Consider the following 22,427-nt stretch of genomic DNA (forward strand, 5'->3'; position numbering starts at 1 on the left):
CCTGTACACGGATACGGATTCGTTAATTTACCACGTTGTGTGTGACGACATTTACGATTCGATTCGCCCCGATTTAGCTTCCCGTTTCGATACTTCCAATTATGCGCCAGGTAATGAGCAACGCTTCCCCTTGGTTAATAAGGGTGTAACAGGTGTGATGAAGGATGAGGCCGCTGGCAATGTCATCACGGAGTTTGTTGGTCTTTGCCCGAAGCTTTACGCGTTTAAGATGGAGGACGGTTCTTCTACGCGTAAGGCGAAGGGAATCAAGGCCAGCGCACAGCGTTCACTCCTGTTTCCTCAATACCTGGAATGCTTGCTTCAAAATTCACGGGTTCTCGCGACCCAACACCATTTCCGATCGCGAGGCCACACTGTGTTTACGGAGCGTGTGACCAAGGTAGCATTGTCTTCAGGAGATGATAAGCGTTGGCTTTCTGAAGACGGTGTCAGCACTCTACCTTGGGGACATAAGGACCTACGCCTTTCCCCGGACCATGATTAGCCCTTTCCCATTGTTATGTTCAGCTATGCTGTCGTCTCCGAGTGATGGGGTGGCCTAGCGCTCCGATCCTCCCACCATTGCACGTGGAGAATAACCTATTGGTATGTCACAGTACACAAGTATTTTATTTTTCTCTTTAAAAAAAAGTTATCTCTTTTACAAAGGCTAATGTAATTTAATTTATTTTTCTCTTTAAAAACAAGAAATGTTAACGTAATTTACGTGTTTTTTAAAGTTAGAATGATTTTAACATAATTTACACATGTTTATATAATTTTTTTCCTCTTTTACAATGGCTAATTTTTTTTCTTTACGAGTCTTAACGTAATCTCTTTTACACAAGTAATTTATACAAATGTTAACGTATTTTTTTTTAAGTAGAATATCTTTAACGTATTGTACACATGTTTATATAATTTCATTTTCCTCTTTTACAATGGCTAATGTTATTTTTTTCTTTATAAGTCTTAACGTCATTTATTTTAAACATGTTTATATAATTTAATTTACACAAGTAATTATCTTCTTCTTTACAAGTCTTGGAGTAATTTATTTTAAATGTGTAATTTATTTTCATGCATTTTACATTTATTTATTTTACACAAGTAATTTATTTAAAAAAAAAGAAATGTTAACATATTTTCTATTTCCAAATCTTAACGTAATTCATTTCACCCCATATTTATTTTCTCTCTTTACACGCTTGGGTTATGCTGTAGCTACTGCGTATGTATTGTTCTGCAGATCTCCCCAACATGAGATGGCTGTATCGACATGTGCTGATATGTCGGCCCTTATACCGAAAGAGATAGCCGAGCTGTTCTTTATGGAGGAGGGTGAGCCACAGCCACCGCGGGAACGTGAGCCTGAAGTTGGCCGCAGCGATGGCTCGACCGCGCGTTCGCTGCGGCCGAGGGAGTTAAAGAGTTGGCGGGGCCTTCGGGTTGGAGTTGTCCGCCAACCGTGGATGAGCGACGTGGCTATTATATATATATATTATATATATATTATATATTATATATATATATATATATATATACCAAAAGTTAAATAAAACCAACATTATTTTTTACCAGTGTGTTGTCTACATTATTTCTTTTTCCACCTCTGTATATTCCTTGTGCTTGCTCCTTTCCTGTACGCAGCGATGGCCTGACCTTGTTTCTCTGTGGTAAACACTTTCACTGTCACCCAGCAGGTAAACACATTCCTGGTCGCTGGCGCACGAGCGAGGCTTCCAGCACGGCGTTTGTAACTCGACGTACAGTAATGCTTAACACATTGGCCGAGAGCCAATTACTACAAAGTGTTTGTAAAAATATTATAAAATTTAAATATGCTTAACACATTGTTTATACATTATTATAAAAAATTAACTATGCTTATTTTCTATATTTATAGTATTTATTTTACTCGACGTAATAGTAACTATGCTTAACACATTTTTTAACTATGCTTATTACTTAAAACATTTTTTTAAAGACATTATTATGCTTATAATATGATGTGGGGATTATAATTGCGCAGTTTACGAGTGACGCTCTCTCTGCGCGGGATTTTTGAGGTTATGTTTATTTAGTCATAGCTAATATGGTGGGTGGGGGCTTTTAAGCATACTGAAACATGGCGGGTTATTTTCGAAATTTAAATATAGGTTAACTGTTTAGGCATAGCTAGTATGGCAGGGCCTTTACGCATATTTTTTTTAAATTTAAATATAGCGTTATTTTATTTCTTTTCGTAATTTAAATATGGCGATTAAGCATACTTTTAGTGGAGGGGTTTAGTCATAGCTAATATGGCGTTAATTGTTTTTGGATAATTTTTGTAATTTAACAATATGGCGGTTAAGCATAATGGCGGGGTTTTAGGCATACTTGGGGTGGTGGTTTATAGACATGTTTTTTTTTTCGAAATTTAAACATAGCTTCTTTTAAGCATATTTTTTTAAGACATGGCGGTATTTTCTTTTCCAAATTTAAATATGGCGGTTGCTTCTTTTAGGGGTTGGGGTGGGGTTTTCTTTTCGAAATTTAAGCATAGCTAGTATGAAGGGGCTTTTAAGCATAGCTTCTTTTAAGCATATTTTTTGAGATTTAAAGACATGGCGGTTGTGGAGTGGTGGGGGTTTATAGACATATATTTTTTTCGAATTTTAAGCATAGCTAGTATTGCTTTTAAAGACATAGCTTCTTTTAAGCATAGCTTCTTTAAAGCATATGTTCGTTATTTAATTCCCCATTCTTCATCTGGTCCCGTGGTCTAGTGGTCAAGGCGTCTGCCTCGTAACCACGACGTTGGTGCGTCCCCGGGATCGAATCCACCCAGTGCCCAGGATTTTTTGTATACAATTCCCGCCTTCAGAGCGACGGTGGCGCGCTCCGGTAACTAAAGGCTGAACTAAGATGGCGGCCTCCAGCAGACGGTGGCGCGCCCTGGTAACCAATGTCAACAACAATGGCGGACCCCACGTGACAAGATGGCGGCCCCCAGGCTGTTACTGGGGCAATGTTTACATTTCGATGTTTACATCGGTCCCAGTAACGGCTTACTGCCTCTACTGGCATGACTGTTGCTTTGCTTACATCTGTATAATTTGCAACACGTTCCATTGCTTTGAGAATAGGAATCGAAAGGTATTTTTCACGAACTTCTTGACCACAGATTAAAATACTTTACTAATTATTTCCTCTCTTTGCTGTGAATCACTTTTCCTTCGGCTGCATGATTCGTCAAAAACTACCTGCCAATATTATAACGCAGGAACTCCCCACTGCAATACGCTCCCTTCCCCTTCCGCCCGTACTAGCCCTGTCGTCCTTCAACCTCTCTTTCCCCTACACCCGCGCGCAGACAGCTCGCAAGATTCCTGGTCCCTACAGTACTTAAGTGTGTTAGGCCCAAAATTATTTATAGCATATTATTTTGTCTTTATGTTGGCATACATGCTTCTGTGCAAAACCGATTTTCGCCATAACTTATAGTTTTCTCATAGCTGGCAATCAAGTTAAAATATATGACATGTCTTGTAAACATTATTTCAGTGGCCAGTGGATGTAATTTATTATTTTTTGGTATATTAAGAGTTCATTATGCATACTACTGAGTGATCTATTTAAAAACAAATGAAAAATAATAAGTTATTCGTGTGCTTCAGCCAGAAGATGAAAAAATTCAAGTTTTTTCTAGAACAAAAAATATTTGTTTAAAACATATAAAAATACAATCACGAAATACCTATCTAAATATACTTTCATCTAAAATAACAAAAAAAAAATGTGACTTTTAGTTGTGAGCCTCTACGAAAGAAATGTATCCCCTGGAATTCCAAAATATATTGAATGCAACCCGCCACTCTAGTGGTGCCGCGCTGTCTGGCTCCTCTTTTCCTCTTCCCGGAAAGACCACGCGGACTTGGCCCGGCGTTGCCGAGTACCTGACAAGGAGCATGTAAGAAGATCTGGAGTGGACATGTGTAGGGCGAGAGCGAAGCCAGCCGGTTGCGAAGAAGGGTTGAAAAGAAAGAGGAAGAGAGCGTATTTCTACTGCAAACGCAGCCCCAGCCCACTTGTCCTTGAGGTTTGAGTGGCACTGGTGTGCGGCTACAATGGTGATTTCCTGTAGCACATATGGCTGTACAAATCGATGGAATTCCAAGCCGGATGGCGTTGCTTTTCACATGTATTAAAGATTTTTTTTTTCATATTAACTAAATTAATTCCCAAAACTTTTGAAGCATCAGAAAAAAAGTGGCAAATTTTTTAAACAGAAGTAACTAATCTTCGAACTTTTCGAAAAACCTAAGAAAACTATTTAACAAAGAGAAGTTGTTTCAGTTGTAAGTATAATTCTTTACTTTTTTCATAGATTTCCAAAACGTGACGATCAACGACAGATCTGGGAAAAAGCGACAAAGCGGAAAAATTGGACTGCGTCTCCGAACCATGCATTGTGTACAGTGCATTTTGAAGACAAATGGGTCTTGAGAAGCGAAAATCTAACTCGATTAAAGGATGATATGGTGTTCGGTATATTAAGGTTTCCCTCAAAGGAACGGTTTCACAATGCTTTTAAGATATTAGATAAATCCCAACATAAGTTTAAAACATTTCTCTTAAAAGTGTGCTTCGTAGCATTAAAAGACGTGCCTTAATTATTTTGCAAATTTATCATTGTTATGGTGACGATGTCAGGGGTTTTCGTATTTTTTTTAGAAATATAGTACAGTATGTATTAGCAACTACGTTAAGAACTGTTATTTTATTCACACAGAGAAAATAAATACAAAATGCTAAAATTTGGCGTCTGTCTTTTTATATCCTACTAGCTAAACCCGGCCACGCTTTGCTGTGGCACAGTTTAATATTAATTCATTGTTTAATTTAATATTTTACTGTGCATGGCTGTGGAATGTAATAGAAGAAATAAAAATGTGTTTAGCTTAAATATTTTTATTGTAAAGCTAATGGAAGGACTACATTCCTTGTTTTCCCATTTTTTGCATAAACATATAGATCAGATGGTTTACCGACTCTGGAGCACCCGACATATAACTGTCCATGAGAGAAGCATTCATTTTCTAAATTCAAACCGCACACTTGCAAAGATTGTCCTTGTGCTTTATTGATGGTCATAGCGAACGCAAGGCGTATTGGAAATTGAAGTCGTTTGAACTCGAACGCCATATCTGTCGGAATAAGTGGCATTCGTGGAAGTAATACGTCTTCACCTTTATGAAGTCCAATCAAAATTGTTGCTTCAATAAGATTATCCATTAATTTTTTAACTACTAATCGTGTACCATTACATAATTTAGGCTGACAGATATTTCGAAGCAATATAATTGGCACACCAATTTTCAAATTCAAAATATGTGGTGGTAATCCTGGAACATCGAGTGAATTGAGAAATTCCGTTGGAAAGTTCACTGCTTCATTTTGGTGCACTACTGAATCAATAGATTTGTATGTCATTGTTTCACCTTCGATTCTGTTTATAATACTATTGTTCATATCGTGTACGTCAACATTTTTAGCCGCTAGAATGGCTCTTTCGCTCAACCATGCATGATTTTTGAATTTTGTTTCGATGTTTTGGAATACCTTGTCTACTAATTCCTCTTTTGAATCTACGATGTTGCATAAATCAGATGATAAGCTGATTTTTCCTGTTTCTGGATTTGTAGGTACAGTGCCGTTACCAACTTCAATTAATTGTCTTGAAAATATGACTGCTGTTGGATCGTTCTGAAGTTTAACTCGCATATTCGTGGTTAAATGCATTTTTTTTACTGTGTTCCAAAAATTTGAATATTTTAAGCAGGCATGCAATTCATCAGCAGGTGTTGAGCGAGGTATCACTGGGAGCGTTTGCCTGAAATCACCGGATAGTAACACCAACACTCCCCCAAATGGATCTGGATTATTTCGCAAATATTTCAGTGTATGGTCTAATGCTTCCAATGACTTTTTGTGAGCCATTGTACACTCATCCCATACAATGATTTTGCACGTCTGAAGAACTTTTCCCATTCCTGATGTTTTTGAAATGTTACATGTTGGACTTTCTGTGCATTGCATGTTTAGTGATAGTTTAAGAGCTGAATGCGCTGTTCTACCTCCTTCCATTAATGTTGCAGCAATACCCGAGGAAGCAAGAGCTAATGCAATATGGCCATTTGAACGGATCGTAGCAAGGATTAAGGAAATTAAGAATGTTTTTCCAGTTCCACCTGGAGCATCCAAAAAGTACAATCCACCGGATTGGTTGGCCTAAGCTTGTATGATAGTATTATATACTATATTTTGTTCTTGAAGGAGTCTCGGTGTATTTTCCTGGACGAACAATTATCATAACAACGTACGTGATTATAACAAATTATAATAGCAATATATAAGATATAAGCTATAAGATAAGAATTATTTAATTTTCAAATGTATTGTACGAAATGTATTTTTTAATTTAAACGTATTTTTATCAATAGAGTCGAAAGAATATACTTTCAAATTAAATAAAGTTTTTTATTCTTTCTTGAAATATATATATATACATATTTGTGTAAATTATAGTCGTCAAGGCACAATGGTCGAGTAGCCTGAAGTGCTTGAACTTCGACAATATGGTACAGCATCGTCGAGCGTGGTCACAACTAAGTTGGGTGACCATGATATTTAGTTATAGAAACATTTTTTTCCGACTTTTCCGGTGGATTTTCCCAAACTTTTATTTCATATAAACACTCTTCTGTTAAGATGCAATGTTCTGTAAAAATTTCAATCCAAACCATCGTATACTTTCCGAGTTTTGCGGCCAAATACATACGGAAGCTAAATTTTTATATATATAGATATAGGCTTGTTATTATATGTGTGTTGTAACATGTATAAAATGTTAAATATATTCAACAATATTTGGTAATTATATATATTTAAAAACTTTTATGTACGCTACTTGAAACTACGTGAAAGGTTTTCAGTCTATAAAGGCCTATTCTATGATTTTTTAAAATTATTAATTCTTATGCAAACAATTAATAAAATTGAAAGTTTCTTACATTGTCAGTATATGCATAGCATTACAGTTATTACAAACAATTCTCTACCAGTGTTTAGCTAAGGTTTGCATGTTACGTTGGTTGAGTAAGTAGACTGGAACATGAACATGATATTGAAAAGACTTCTAACTTCTACTAATACACGTATATTACAAGAGATTTGTAATAGATTAAATGAAGTAGGTAAGTAAGAATTAGTTTTTTATAAACGTTGTGTATGAAATTATAAAATTTGAGAAGTATAATAACAAAAAGAAGTGCGTTACGAAGACATATGTCGGTAGTGTTACCCACTGAAACATTATTCCCACTTCAACTCTCTGTAAAAATAAAAGTATGGGGTTGAATACGTCAAGAGTGGTATATAAATAAAATTTGAAGCTTCTTCCTAATTGCATACGCAGGTGTCCCCCACCTATAGTTGCAAACAAAATTTTTTCATCGATGTTGAAATTTACTCTGTGTATTCACAAAAACATTTGGCAGTAAATAGGTATTTAATTTTTAAAAATGAAAGTATTCATGTTTCGAAAAAAAGATTAAAGCGGTGTGGGGAAGAATGTTTACAGATAATCCAGTAAAATTTTCAGTTTGATTGTTTTGATAGTTTCGGAGCTGTTGCGAGTTTAGTTTGGAGGATTTTTCGGCCGCGCGAGACAAGTTTGGCTCGTTTTCGTTTTCTTCCAGCATAGGAAGCAGGGAACAAACGCCGATACCCGGCTTCACCTCGCATCCTTTGCTGGCCTTCCCTTGTCCTCTCCAGATGTATTACTGTATATTAGCTCCATGGTACCTGACCCGTCTGTGACAATCCTCTCTACCTGCTTCTAGACCAGCGGGCTTTCTTCCTTTCCCCACGGCAGTTTAAACAAGTTGTCAAGAAGTGTCGTGGTCAGTGGTTTAATGCTTGCGGTTTAATATGTTGAATGTATTAGAGTAATTAAATGAATTTAACTTCTATACAATAGTTATTTTTGCTGTTGCTATGGCACCGTAAATACTAAATTCGGCAGACGTTATCTCAAAAGTAAAATGATTAAACTTTCCAAAGCAATGAAGAAATACAGAGCTGAAATTGCCACGTCGCATACCACAGTCTCGCTACACGGCACTGAGGCTCTACCAAAATGTCAGGATTATAATTATCAACACTGCTATTATAATGCCACATAATTAACTAACATGTTTTTGATTCGTAAAAGTGAAAAAAAAAACACATTAATAAATCCTTTTCCTCTCATTTAGTTATAGACGTGACGTTAATCTGAATCACAATCGAACATAAACATATTTGACGTAAGTTATATTCACGGAAATCTGATAATGTTCCTGGTTTATCCGTTATTAAGGATTTGTAAACTAGGACAAAATTTAACTACTCACTGTAAATGCGTAACCAGTTGAGAACATTGTTTGAAGTTTTAAAAAAAAAGTAAATAAAATAAACTTGTAGCCCATCGTTCAATCGTAATTACACCCCATGTTAGTTAAGCAATAAAACATTGTTTGTGGCTATACAGTCAGGCTATAATTTATTTCAGGCTATTAACATTTCTTCAACTTGATTATAGTTGCCGAAAAAAGCTGGCGCGGTACCACTTGCATTCGGATGGACCTAAGATTTATTTCTTGGTGTCCTGTTTGCTCATTGTACGCATGCGTGATATCTCTCTTCATTCTCATTGTACGCATGCGTGATATCTCTCTTCATTCTCATTGTACGCATGCGTGGTGGCATCTCTCTTTCACTCGATTGGAACAACCATCGATTTGACTTTTCAATCATATTTTCGTCGTTTGAACTATTAATATTATGTAATTTAACGATCGTCCACCGATTTTCAGCACAATCGGTACGGTTATTTAAAAGTAATGTTGAATATTCAAATACGTTTTGAATCAACAATGGTGTTTTACAGTTACACATAATAATTCAAATTACACCCGGGATCTTTTGCACAATGTTTTAAAAAATATTGTAACACATTATAAATAAGTTTGGTGTATTTGGGATGCGTATTTGTTATAAAATCGTGTTATAAAAACGAATTAATATTATTCCCCTACCGTGAACAAAATTTTTATAAATATGAAACTATTATTATTTCAAGTATGGCTTCGTGGCCGTGCGGTCAGCATCGCTAACTTTCAATCCAAAAGGTTGTCGGTTCATATCCCGGCAGCGGCGAAATTTTTTTTTGTACTTGTAAAAATAAATATGGTGCACGCAACATTTCAAAAGTAATAAATTTATTTGAATTAATGAATGCAAATAAAAGTAAATTATTAATTAAATTGTACATTTCATTTCACTCCTTTGTATCCATACAAAATTGTGATAATTCAATAAAAATGATTCAATTTTATTCATAAAAATATGCAGAGGTAGATTTTATCATACAAAAGATAGAAAAATTTAAAAAAATTATCTTCCTCAAAGAATATACCTAATATTTTTAATGCCTAACTGGTTTGGTTGCAAAAACCTATTACGGCTCAGTCTCAGGCCGAATATGATATTTCCTTTTCTTCTGGATCAATCATTTCATCAATGTTTTGTTATGACGTCACGTTAAACTATCGTCCGTAAACCGACTTTACAGACAACCAATTTTTTCTATAGGTCACCAGACACCTGTATTTTCCGCATTTTGTTCCATGAGTAAAGTGACATGAGTTAGTCTGGGATTAAATAATCTGGTCGGTATCGTATATATCACGTACGTCTTCCACCCCTATACAGTACATGTTAGCTGTATATTTTATCGTATGTATCGACTGTGAAATGTAATAATAACGTTAAATATATTATTCCAATTTAATTTTCAGTGATGCAGATGAATTTGTTCTTATACCAGTTTCCCCCACTACCAGTGCTATTGACACTATAGATGAAGACGACGATAATAATTTTAATAATGGGAATGGGGTGGATTTGAGATAAACGAACTGGATAATCCACCTCTCACCGTTGAATATCATCCATATCCATTGCAAATCAGCGAAGTGGTACCTGGACGACGCATTGTGAATCCATCATTTTTGCTCCCGCAGGTGGAGTCCGTATCGAAACACCTTACAGTATGTACAACAGGTCGAATGAAAATACAGAATGAGATTCGTACAGGGCTTCTCTGTATGTGGGCGTATGAATGATAAAAATGTGGCGCTGAAGAAAATGTCACAACAGATGAAAAAATTGTATTCAATTGTGAAATTAACGCTGCGTTAGTATGGGTAGCTGTGGCCACTGGAATAGGTCACTTACAAGTAGAGGAGCTTAAGGTAGTTCTGAATGTACCCACAATGACGTCAAAAGTGTTTATAAAAGAAGAGAAGAGAATTGAAAAGGTAAAATAAAATTATATTTTATAATAATTTATGGTGAGGATATGTTAATATTTTGTTTATGTGTGTGTATATATAATCTGTGTTTCCGTGAATCCTATAATATATTCTCTCAGTTGCAACATGCCATTAATTGTTCTCATAAATCAACCACAGAACAGTAGGAATAAGAACAAACAAACGACTTAAAATCCGTAACATGAAGACTTGACAAATATATCAGTATGCCTAATATGTATACGCTTATCAGTTGTTCGAACATAAACTTTAAGATTTGATGAAACGAAAATACATACTCTTTTAACTAAACAACTAGAGACCTGTCAACTTTGTAGATTCCTTTAATGACATAGGTGTTTGGTGGCCGTGATCGCTACAGCGTTATGCCCACGTTGCGGGGTGCCGTGGTACATGAGTTTGATCCCAGCCCATGGCATGGCTCAAGTATAATATGAACACCGAGTAGAGACGCATGCAGATCAGAGCCTACAGCAATTAACAGGTCCCATCGCTTTTAGCCTTTCTGTGAAAAACTGTGCAATGTCACTCTCTCCCTCTCGCTCCCCCTCATTTAAGGAAGCTACGCTTCTAAGAATTTTATAAATTTCGTATTTGGTCAGTTGATAATTTAAAACCACATACTAATATTAAACTCAGGAAACGATTATAAATTCTAATGTTCAAGTGACTGAAACCGGGAATTGTAGCAACCGTGAAAATAACATAGATTTTCCCTTTAAAAGGGGATTCGCTACTGAAAATGTAAACTTTTTTATTTATTTTGTGAGGCATTCAGATATATTTTTTTCCTGTTTAAGTGGTATAAAAAACATGTACTCAAATTAAGAAAAGAATTAAAATTTGTACGGTGAAGGTTTTTTTTTTTTGTAAATTTTATGTAATATATATGTAATATACAAAATACTATATAACTCTGGAACTATTTATTAGATTTTCATGAACCAAGTGTTGTTTTTCAGCTGTTTTGCAGTTGTTTTTCAATTGAGGAAGAAGTGGACTCTATCTGAGGCGGGAAAGTTTTATGCCATCCAAGCATTTCAGAATTTGTTCTAAACACTTCTCCCAAGATTGTTTTGACAAGGAAGCTTGTTCCAACTGTTTTTGACTTTCCGGCACATTTACAGCCTATAAATGTCAAGAGGAAAGCACCTACCGAGAGAAGCCAAATTATGTCTCAGCCGCATGAGAACGCCACCACCTCGCAGCAATCCACTACCAAGTATGTGATTCAGAAATATTTTTTAAATTTTATATATATTTAAATTTATTTAAATTTTAAGGTTAAAGACTATGTTTAAAGACATTTAACTATTAGCCGTAAACTTAAATATACAATCATTACAGCTTTGGCAAAAAAGTAGGGATTGGGTTAGGTTAGGTTGCTCCTGAACTAGGTACTTTGAATTTTAACTTGGAATGAATTTTCAAAGTTCTTCAGGAAAATATCAAGAACTGTGTTACATTTTATATTTACATCCTCACCTTCAAACAAGTTCCCCCAGTTATTGCATGACAATGAAGGTATTGATTTGAAATTCAATGAATTTTCTAGTTATATATTTTCATGTTTTTTGTTTAGAGTCTATACATTTCACTGGCAAGTCAATTATTTGAGCCAAGTGATCTGAGCATCCTAATACAACATTTTCTACTTTAAGGAAAAAGATGTTTGTAATGATGAATTCCAAGGGTGTCGCCAGGGGTGGGGGGGTTGGTGTTAGGGGGGCAGTTCCCCCCCCCCTAGAGCCCTAGAGATTCAACAAAGTGTAGCAAAATTCAAAAAAATACATACTTTTCCAAAAACTTGCCCCCCCCCCCCCCCCCCCCCGTCGACGTCTGGCGACGCCCTTTATGAAATCTATTGTATTTTTTGATTGTGCTGTTTAGCACGTATAGCCAAATACTCTTTTTCAAATTGCATTTGCACATAATCTCTACAAGCCTGGTACCTACATAATATGTTCATAGGTTAGCAAAATAATAATTACAAACATATTTTTTTTTACAGGGATATTCATACAGTTGGAAAAAAGTTAAGATTGGCATATCTAGGTGACTTCAATGAGAAGAACCTGACTTCCCAGCAGAAGTAAGAAGTGCCTTGGTGCTGCAAAGGAAATAAGATAAAAATACCGTAAGAAACTGAAACTCCTTCGTCAGCGGTGTAAACCAGCCACTGCAAAAATAGTGAGCCTTCAGGCAGTTATCTCGCATCTACAGGACAAGAAACTGATGGGTGATGTTGCTGCAGATACACTACAGGTAATGCCACTTCAAATAGCTCAGCTCATTAACACATTCATTGTTTGTAATACCTATTAGCACCTGGACACCTGAACACATTGTCACTAACTATTAGATTTATTCCCTCAGCTTTACTTTTGTCTAAAATATATCATAATTCAATTTTAAGTAATTATAACACAATAAGTTCTCTCTGAAACTTGGTTAAAGAGATATGTAAGGGTTTGAATGACCAGGATCTAAACTATACTTATGGTCAGAACTGTATATGATTATTCACACGTCTATAAATTTAGTGGTCTGAGTTATTGAGAAAATTATCAAGTACATTATGCAAAATTTCAAACAATACATTTTTGTTAGGAGAAATGACAATTTGCTAGTTGCGTCCTTTATTGAAAGACCAGCTTTGACAGAAAATTCCTAGTAGACATTTAAGCTGTTATACATTATGCAAGTTAGTATATTATTTGCAGATGCTGAAACAGCAATAACTTAAACCAGCTGTAACAACCCAGATTACAGCCTTCCTCATGCAATCTAGTAATTATCTTTTGTTATAAATTTTTTTTGTCAAATTTCAGGTTAGGTTTTCAAATGATGTAAAGTTTTCCTTTTAAAAATTTTTGTAAACGTAATTCTCTGGGTTTATTGTTTTTATTTTTTATAATGCATAAGTTTATTTTTGAAGTAATATTTTTGCTGGCTTCTTTGTGTGGGAAGGCGTGCTGACGTGATTTTCCTTCGTTATTTCCACAACCGAGGCTTTGTTTCACACGCTAGGCATGTGTGTCACGGTCACGGGAGTGTGAGAAAGATACAAAATTGCTGCGTCGTGGGAACAGAAGTAAGCATTTCGTGGGAGCTTCTGTTGCTATGCGCAGTGATTGGCTGAAAATTACGTCAGCGAGCCCATGACACTGCCCGCACGAAGGAAAGGAAGGCTGTAAGATCAGTCATTGTCTGAGCACCGTGCCGAGAGGTCGTGGTCGGGCGATGGCTCGTATCATTTAACAATGTAATATTGAACTAAAACTTAGCGGCTACGGTGCGAGCGACGCCTAACAACCTTCTTTTTTTTTTGGACATTTAAATAAATTAGAAATTTTTGACCGTAGACGTAGGCAAAGCTCACAGCGAGGAAACAAAGTGTTTTGTCCAGCCGTCACTGCCCGGAACTGATCTGGGCAATATAATGTAGTCGTAGTAAGAATCTACGTGTTTTTTCTCCTTTCTAGAGGTACAGTTTAAATTTTTTTTGTGTGCTCTGTTACACGGAATATGGTGCGATTTTATCATGAATAAAAGAAACAGGTAATCCATCAAACATTGAGCAGTAATTTCTTCGTGACATGCTTCTAACCTGTATGTTCCACTCATCACCAAATTTGAGCTAGCCGGAGGTGGTGGGTGGTGACACAGTTTCTTTTTACTAAATTTTAAAGGTAAAATCTGTTGCACTATAACACAATTAAGATCATTGGTTTCAGAAATATTTGCCACCTGCTGTTGTGGATCTCATCCAGCGATGGAAGAAGGGGCCAACCAGAGAAGCCTAACCTCCAGAGCTGAATACGTTTGCTCTGACACTGAATTTCTACTCGGTAAATATGTAGTTCAGCGGTATTTGCGAAAAAAAAATGTTAAAAATCTGAAAATACTATTATTGTATGCTCTTCAACTTCCTCTTTTCATTAAAAGCGGTGGAGATAAGAAATTCCAAATACTTTAGGAGATATCGCCGTTCTTATTTTGCTATACAAAACCTGTGTAGGTAATCATTCGACCGTCGCAATTTTTTATTGCCATGTGTTTGTGAATGCCTAATTAATGTAAATGGTCGATTAGGTCAGGTCAGTTACATTATAAATACTTTGAAACTAAGCGTACATAAAAAATAATATGAATTAATTTCAATGGTTTTGTAGTTTTAAAGTATTTATAATGTAACTGACCTGACCTAACAAACCGGGACAAAGGATGAACAGTAACAACTCACATAAAAATTTTTTGTTACTTATTACTTGCGCAACAATATCCAAATAACAAATAAGACTTTAAAATTAGAAACGTTAAAAACTCACCTAAGTTGGAGGCGGTAATTAAACACTGTTTTAAACAATAAATGAACTAAATAATAACATATTGGTTCATTTGAATTCTGGCCTATCACGAACAATCACGTGACATCATTATCCAATAAAAAAATAGATACTCGTAAACAAGAAACAATGTTGAATGCCACATGAATGCACTGGTATTGTGATGAAATTTAAAAATTCGATATCTCCTAAAGTATTTGGAATTTCGTATCTCCGCCGCTTTTAATGAAAAGAGGAAGTTGAAGAGCATATAATAAAGGTATTTTCGGATTTTTAACATTTTTTTTCCGCAAATACCGCTGAACTATATATGATGAAATTAAAAAATTAGATATCTCCTAAAGTATTTGCAATTTCTTAACTCAACCGCTTTTAATGTAAAGAGGAAGTTAAAGAGCATATAATAAGGGTATTTTCGGATTTTTTACATTTTTTTTTTGCAAATACCGCTCAACTACATATTTACCTTCTACTCTCCTAAGGCGTACAATTATGTTAGGAAAATGTTCATGAAGTGTTTGCCACATCCTGTTACACTGCAGAAGTGGTATTCAACTGTTGATGGAAAGCCAGGCTTCAGTACTGAGGCTTGTACAGCATTGAAACTGAAGACAGCAGAAAATGTTACATGTGGTAAACCTACATTATGTTCTTTGATGTTAGATGAAATGGCCATACGTAAACATATATAATTTGATGGTCAGAGTTTCATTGGATATACTGACTTCGGTACAGGGTTGGATGATGATTCCCTACCTGAAGCAAGGGAAGCATTGGTGTTCATGGCTGTTGCTCTAAATGGTAGCTGGAAGATCCCAGTAGGGTATTTCTTGATTGCTGGTCTGCTTGTATAATAGTCTACCTCAGCATGTTAAAAATATCAATAATAAAAAATAATTTGCAATAGAGTTAAAAAAATAGCAGAATAACTGTTTTTTTCTATTCCTTCAAAGATATTGAAGACTTTATAAAAATAAAAAATAATAGTAAATATTTTATAGGGTAATTTCAAACCCACTTGTAATTTATGCTATTACTATCTTTATTGCATACTGATTATGTGTTATATGTTCTGTTTCACTTTTAATTATACTTTCAGTAGTTTCATATGCTGTAATTAATAACTTATAAGTAAAATGTAATTGTATATTTTGTTTTTGTTTTTTTGTTTTGTGAAATTGTATATCATATATTTTTTGTGTTTTGTTTTTGTGAAACTTTATATATATATATATATTTTTTTTTCTATATGTACTGGACATTTATCATACCCCAGAAATGGGGTCAAAGGATATGAAATAAAAAATAAAAATATAAAATAAAATGGTATGACAATGGCAAGTCAATGCTTGAAGATTCTTTTTGATTGTGGCATAGTTGTAGCATCAATGACATTTGATGGTGCTGCATCAAACTTATCTATGGCTGAACACTTTGGAGCCAAGTTTTCAGTACCTGATATGAAAACTTGGATCACAGATTCTCATACAGGTAAGCCTATAGGTATACCTGTTTCTTGACCCATGTCACATGTTGAAACTTGTCAGGAACTGTTTGGCCAGCAAGGGTAGTTTAGTGGATGAGAATGGAATTATTCTGTGGAGGTTTATTGAGGAATTAGAAAAACCTTCAAAGGTCTCAAGGTTTACATGCGGCAACAAAAGTGGGAAAACGCCACATAAATTGGTCTAGCGAAAAGATGAAAGTGAAGTTAGCTGCACAATTATTCAGCCAGTGTTGCTGATGCTTTAAAATTTTGTAGCCAAGATTTACAGTTGGTTGAATTTGAAGGATCTGAGTCTACCTTCAGATTTATAGAAGTTTTCAATAATTTTTTAGATATTTTGAACAGTTGAAACTTGCTAGCAAAGTGTTACAAAGCACCTCTATCTGAACAAAACATTGACAAAGTGAAGGAATTCTTGGTGTCGCAAAGAATTATATATTGACATTATGTGAATCATCAGGTGGGAAACCAATGCATTTGAGCAACACAAAGACAGGTTTCATTGGATTCCTTGTATGCATTGAAAGTTTATTGCGTTTGTATGATTATGTGGTAAAAAAAAAAAACTTGATGATGAAATTTCTGTTGAGATACAAAGTAAGCCAGGACCATCTGGAATTATTTTTCAGTGCAGTAAGGGGTCATGGGGGCCATAACAACAATACAACTGCGAAACAGTTTCAAGCAGCTTTCAAGCGCCTGCTAGTGCACATACAAATAAGCACCACCACATCTTCCAACTGCCAAGCTATTGATTCTACCACTGTTTTGAATGCAAGCAGTGGGAAAAGGAATATTAGTGATCCCTTCCTCAACATTACACTGTAGTGTTCCTGTTGCTGTGGAAAGTGTTGAACATGACCACAGCTACAATACCTAGCGAGTTCTACCAGACTGAGTGAATATGTAGATGATGTAGTGGGGTACATTGCTGGCTTTGTTGTCAGGAAGTTGAGATTAATTTTGACAATTGTTGTAGTGCACTAGTTGCAGAGGAAATGGGTTTAAAGCTTCTGAACCGGAAGAATATTGGTGGATTGGTGAGACCTGCTGAAGATGTAAAGTTATGCCGTTTGGATGAAAAGTATTGTAGGATTGAGCTCTAAATTTCGCTTTGCATAAAGTTTGTTTGAACACTGTTTTGTGTAAAATAATGAGAGGCCTCGATCTATCTCTGTTCCCTGTGTTAGATGAACATATACTGTATCAGCAACCCTTACATAACCATAATAAGATACAACTTTAAAAGTCCATACTTACCAGATAGTACATAAAAATTAGATTGTATCACACAGGAAAACAATATTCAGATCCTTGTACCAGGAGAGAGTTAGGAGTGTGTGCACAAAGTTAGTGCTGTTTAAAAATCAGTAAACCTGTGTAAGTATTTATTTGGTGCATATTCAGAACCATTTTTGTTAATGAAGGTAATGCATCAAGGGATGCAGTGGTAATTTTAATTATGTGAATCCATGAAGTCATGCATTTCGTAACACCAACACTAAATAGTTAATGCTACTGAGAAATGCTTTGAACATTCACAAAAAATTTTCCGTGCAATATATGGTTTTAGATTGAGTATATATACAGCCCAGATCTGTGTCATTCTATAACTTAACAAAATATTTTTTTTAGACATTTGATAAAAGTACAATTAGTTAATTAATATTCTTTAATTTTAGCAACTTTTTTGTATATTTCATCCCAGCTCAACATGACGAACGAGACACTATCATAAAATTATTGTAAATTTAAAACTTCATTATGCCAACACTGAGTTAACATTTTAGGTTTTCAAGTTTCTAATTATTCTATAATTGAACAAAACACGCAATATAATAGTGTTAAAGTAATTCTAAGTAAAACACATTCGAAAAAAAATTATGCTGTGAGAAGGACGAACACTTAACACTTCGCATTATGCTCCAAAATACGCCGTACATCAGTAAAATGATATAAATAAACCACAGGAATATTTAAAGCACCTTTATTGACGTGTAAGTCATTTAATTATCACCATACCTTACAGCAAATACACGCATATGTATTCTAATTAATTCAGAACCATGTTTCGTATCACGAATTGCCATTACGTTGCAAACAATAACAAACCCGAGTGGCCCACAATCAGCTGTTTTATGTTGACCTCAAGGCGGTTGTTTGGAGCGCTAAGACGACGCAGGGTCTATGATATATATACGTCGTTGATTGCGACGGATTGCGAGTGGAGTCAATTAATGTGAATTTTAAGAGCTCGATATTTATAAAAAAAAAAATTTCAAATTTTCTGTGAATTCAATGTCAGAAGTGTTACGTACGAAAAACGTTACTTCTTGAACACGAAACAAAAACATCTTAATTTACTTTACCGTTTTTTTACTATTGGCAAGTTGCAGTAACGACTTATATAATTATAATTTATCCTGATGTAAGCCTATTGGTTATCATAATTACGGCTAATAAGCTGTTCTAGTATAGTTGTATTTTGTACAATGGTGACTCAAAACTTAATTCAATACAAATGAACAGGGGGGGGCCGCTCCGGTTGCTCGCGCGCCATTGGTTGGTAGTGTACGACGTCACTGGGGGGACAGCTGGTCGGGTGAAATAATGCCGCGCAGCGACGGTAATCGCCGGAGCTGAAGTGCGATTCAGTTATTGCTCCAAACTACATAAACATTTTACTTTCAGAAGCAGATACAGTAGCAAAAACAATGATTCGCAACACGTATTTTACATTTAGTTTGTAGATAATATTTATCGAGAAATTCTTCTGTGTTGATAAATGTTTTACTCCAATTTTTGAATGTAAATTTGCAGTTTTTTTTACTTGTAAAAAGAAAAATTCGTTAGTTTAAACGTTAAATTAACGCTTAGTTAAATTAAAGCTTAAATATATCTCAATGTATTATCACTGTAAAAGAAACATAATCGTAAACTGTTTTATTTCTGCATGCATACTAGCTGCTAATATAAATTATTAGGCAATGTTTCCTCATGCATTTTTATTGTCAAATCTACGCATACCATAAGCATAGTGTTTCAAATGTGAGTAGGCCTATAGCCCGTCCCACTCTTAGATTGCAGTACACGGCTTATGGCGCGCGCTGTTGCCAAATCTCTAACACATTACGAATTTCAGGAGATGCGTGTATTTGTAATTTGGATCGAACAAGAAGCATTTTAAGAAATCATATCGTAATTTATAATATTTTATACTATTACACATATAAATTTGTAATAATGCCACTTTTATGTAAATTTCAAATAAAAACTACCTATTGTAGACGAAAATTTCTTATAGTTTTCTTTTCTGTTCTAAAAATCCCATATATATATATATATATATATATATATATATATATATATATATATATATATATATATATCACATTTTCATGGGCCCGATAAATGCCGTATTTTTGGACAAGTCATGTCCAAAATGATAAATAAAATACAGTAATGGAAATTCTCGGTCGAGTAAGTTATGGGAAAAATCCGAACAATTGGTTCGAAATGGGGAAGATTTTTTGAAAAACAGAAAAATCGTAACAACTCCCATAATATGAATAATATCGAATCCGTTTTAACGTATGATAACTCGGATTACCTAATGCCGAAAAATGTTTTCTAAATACATTTTTGATACGACCAGCCATAACTGCATGGGTTCGAAAAATATTTTCACCGGACAAAAAAACGTAACTGCCTTAGTAGACACCTTATCAAATCTGTTTAAATTGTTTGTAATAATATCATAGTTATTTTCCAAAACTTTGTCTAAAACAATGTTTGATAAGATGCTTGGTGTTGAGAAGGATAGAAAAGTAATTCAAAATTTTGTACCATGATCGCTATTGAATTCATTCGTATTTATTTCATACATTTTACATATTATGTTCAAGAATCGATTATAATATTTTTAGTTGACTAAGGAAGCCATGTATTTGAAATTGCTTGTAGGACAGAACCCCACTTATCTAAACACACGACCCTGTTTCCTCTTACGACGGCAGCGCGCGCTCTTGTACTGATAAGACACATCTTTAACAGCTATTTCCACGGAAACTGTAGAAGCAATTGAGATGGGGCTGCTTTTAAAAACTAATTCAATTCATTGTGAACATTTTTCTCGCTTTCGTCCCCCATATATCTTTAATAGAAAAAATGTTTTCCGCGTGTCAACTTTTTGATGTTTCAGTTTGTGAGAAAATGCATTTCAATATATTTAAAAAATTATTTAAGTGAAACCTGTACAGTTTTTGTCTTAACATTTGTTCGGTGGCGTCCTAAGGCATTAATTTACTAACAAAAAAAATCTGAATGAAATACACATGTAGGTTTTCTTTTTTTGATGTGAAACATATCGGAATACTTCAAAACAGTTCGCAGCGAATAAGTTATGTTTTTTAATTTTTTCGGACACTTAAAATATTGTTAAGTATTCAAAATAAGCATTGCCTGATGCGTATTTTGATTCTATACAATATGAAAAAAAGCTTGGTCCAAAAATTAAAATTTTAAATTTCGTTTGATATTTGGCAACAACGCACGAAGAAACAAGGACAGTGCTAACGGCAATCGGCGTGTGTTAGAGAGAGAGAGAATGCGCCCATTTACTTCCACACTGCAATCTAAGAGTGGGATGCTCTATAGTAGTACTCCAAAAGTTAATGGCAAAAATTTGATACAACAATGCAATTTACACTTTTCCAAGTGGCATTTTATACACATTATGTCGCGATGTAAATTTGCATTACTTACATAAATATAATTTTATGAAGAATAAAAAAAGACGGCTCAAACCGTGTTTCCGTGACATTATTTATACAATTATAAAGTCTCTAAAAATCATTACAATTAGCTTAGTACATGCATCACTCGTTTATGTTTTAATACAAAAAAATTAATGCATCACTTTAAACATGTTACAGACGACGAAAGATGACGATGTCATGACATTTCATTACCTTTCGCATACAGGCGTATCCGAAGCTTCAACCGATGTCATCCTCAGGCGTTGCTGATCACTCCTAATCTTTAGCAGATGACGATGATAATGATGATGATACCCATAAGCGTTTTTTTTTCGCTGCATGTTTTTTCAAGGCTTCAATTTTATTTTTATGGTTTAAATGTCGAATGCGAATGAATGTTCTTGTTTTCACGAACAAATGTAAAATTTTTCTGTTTATTTCAGGGAATTTCTCTTGCAGCAAAGATGTCATTTTTTCTATTACGTTTGAGCTCTTGGATATGTATGACCCATGAACAGCAGCAAACACGACTTCGAACTGCATTACTTTATCCAACCACTCGGGTGAAGGTATCGTGAGTCTTCCTCTTGATATTATTGAAAGCCAATCTCGGGGTGGACTGGTCATGCGACCCACCCTCCCTACATAAACTTGACCTGCCAGCTGTCATAATGAAAAAAGACCATATATCAGTTTTAATTGGTATATTAAAATATGTTTTTAATAAATAATTATTTCTCTATTTAATTCTCAATAAAAAGTTAGTACATAGTTAAAATTTCTAACATTTGAGGGAATGGCGTACCTGATAAAAATCTACATACATTATTGAGCTAAAATCATACATAAGGTCAAGAGAATGTAGAAGGTTTTGAAGACTAGTTTACTATAACAAATAACGCAAAATTATAAAGTTAGAATTAACTAAACAATAACGTAAATTACCTGCTCTTCCGATGGGTCCTTTTTTGACACTGTTTGTTGTGCATGCCAATTGGATATTTGTTGGGAAGGAATTGCATTCGGTTGCAACTTCTTCCTTACTGGTAAGCCCAAAAGCTCGTTCCTTACGTCTCGCTCATAGTCTTCTGAAAGAAAGTGGACTGAAAACACGCGAGCATTGCTGATATTAAATTTATCTTCCCGCTTGCATCGTGATACCAACACCTTTTGAAGTTCGAAAGTTGTAGGAAAACGATGGTAAATAATGTCTGAAGTCTTGCGTCCATAGTTACTGCAGCTTGCTATTGCACAGTTGTGATTGCTTTTACTCATTGTTGAACAGGATAACTAAAAAGAAAATTATTTCTAGGAAATACTGTGAAAAGTTCAGGAAAAATTTCCCGACACTCACACAAATTTCGTTTACGAAACGTCAAACATGTTCGAA

The sequence above is a fragment of the Bacillus rossius genome, chromosome 1 (genome assembly GCF_032445375.1).
Source record: "Bacillus rossius redtenbacheri isolate Brsri chromosome 1, Brsri_v3, whole genome shotgun sequence".
NCBI lineage: Eukaryota > Metazoa > Arthropoda > Insecta > Phasmatodea > Bacillidae > Bacillus > Bacillus rossius.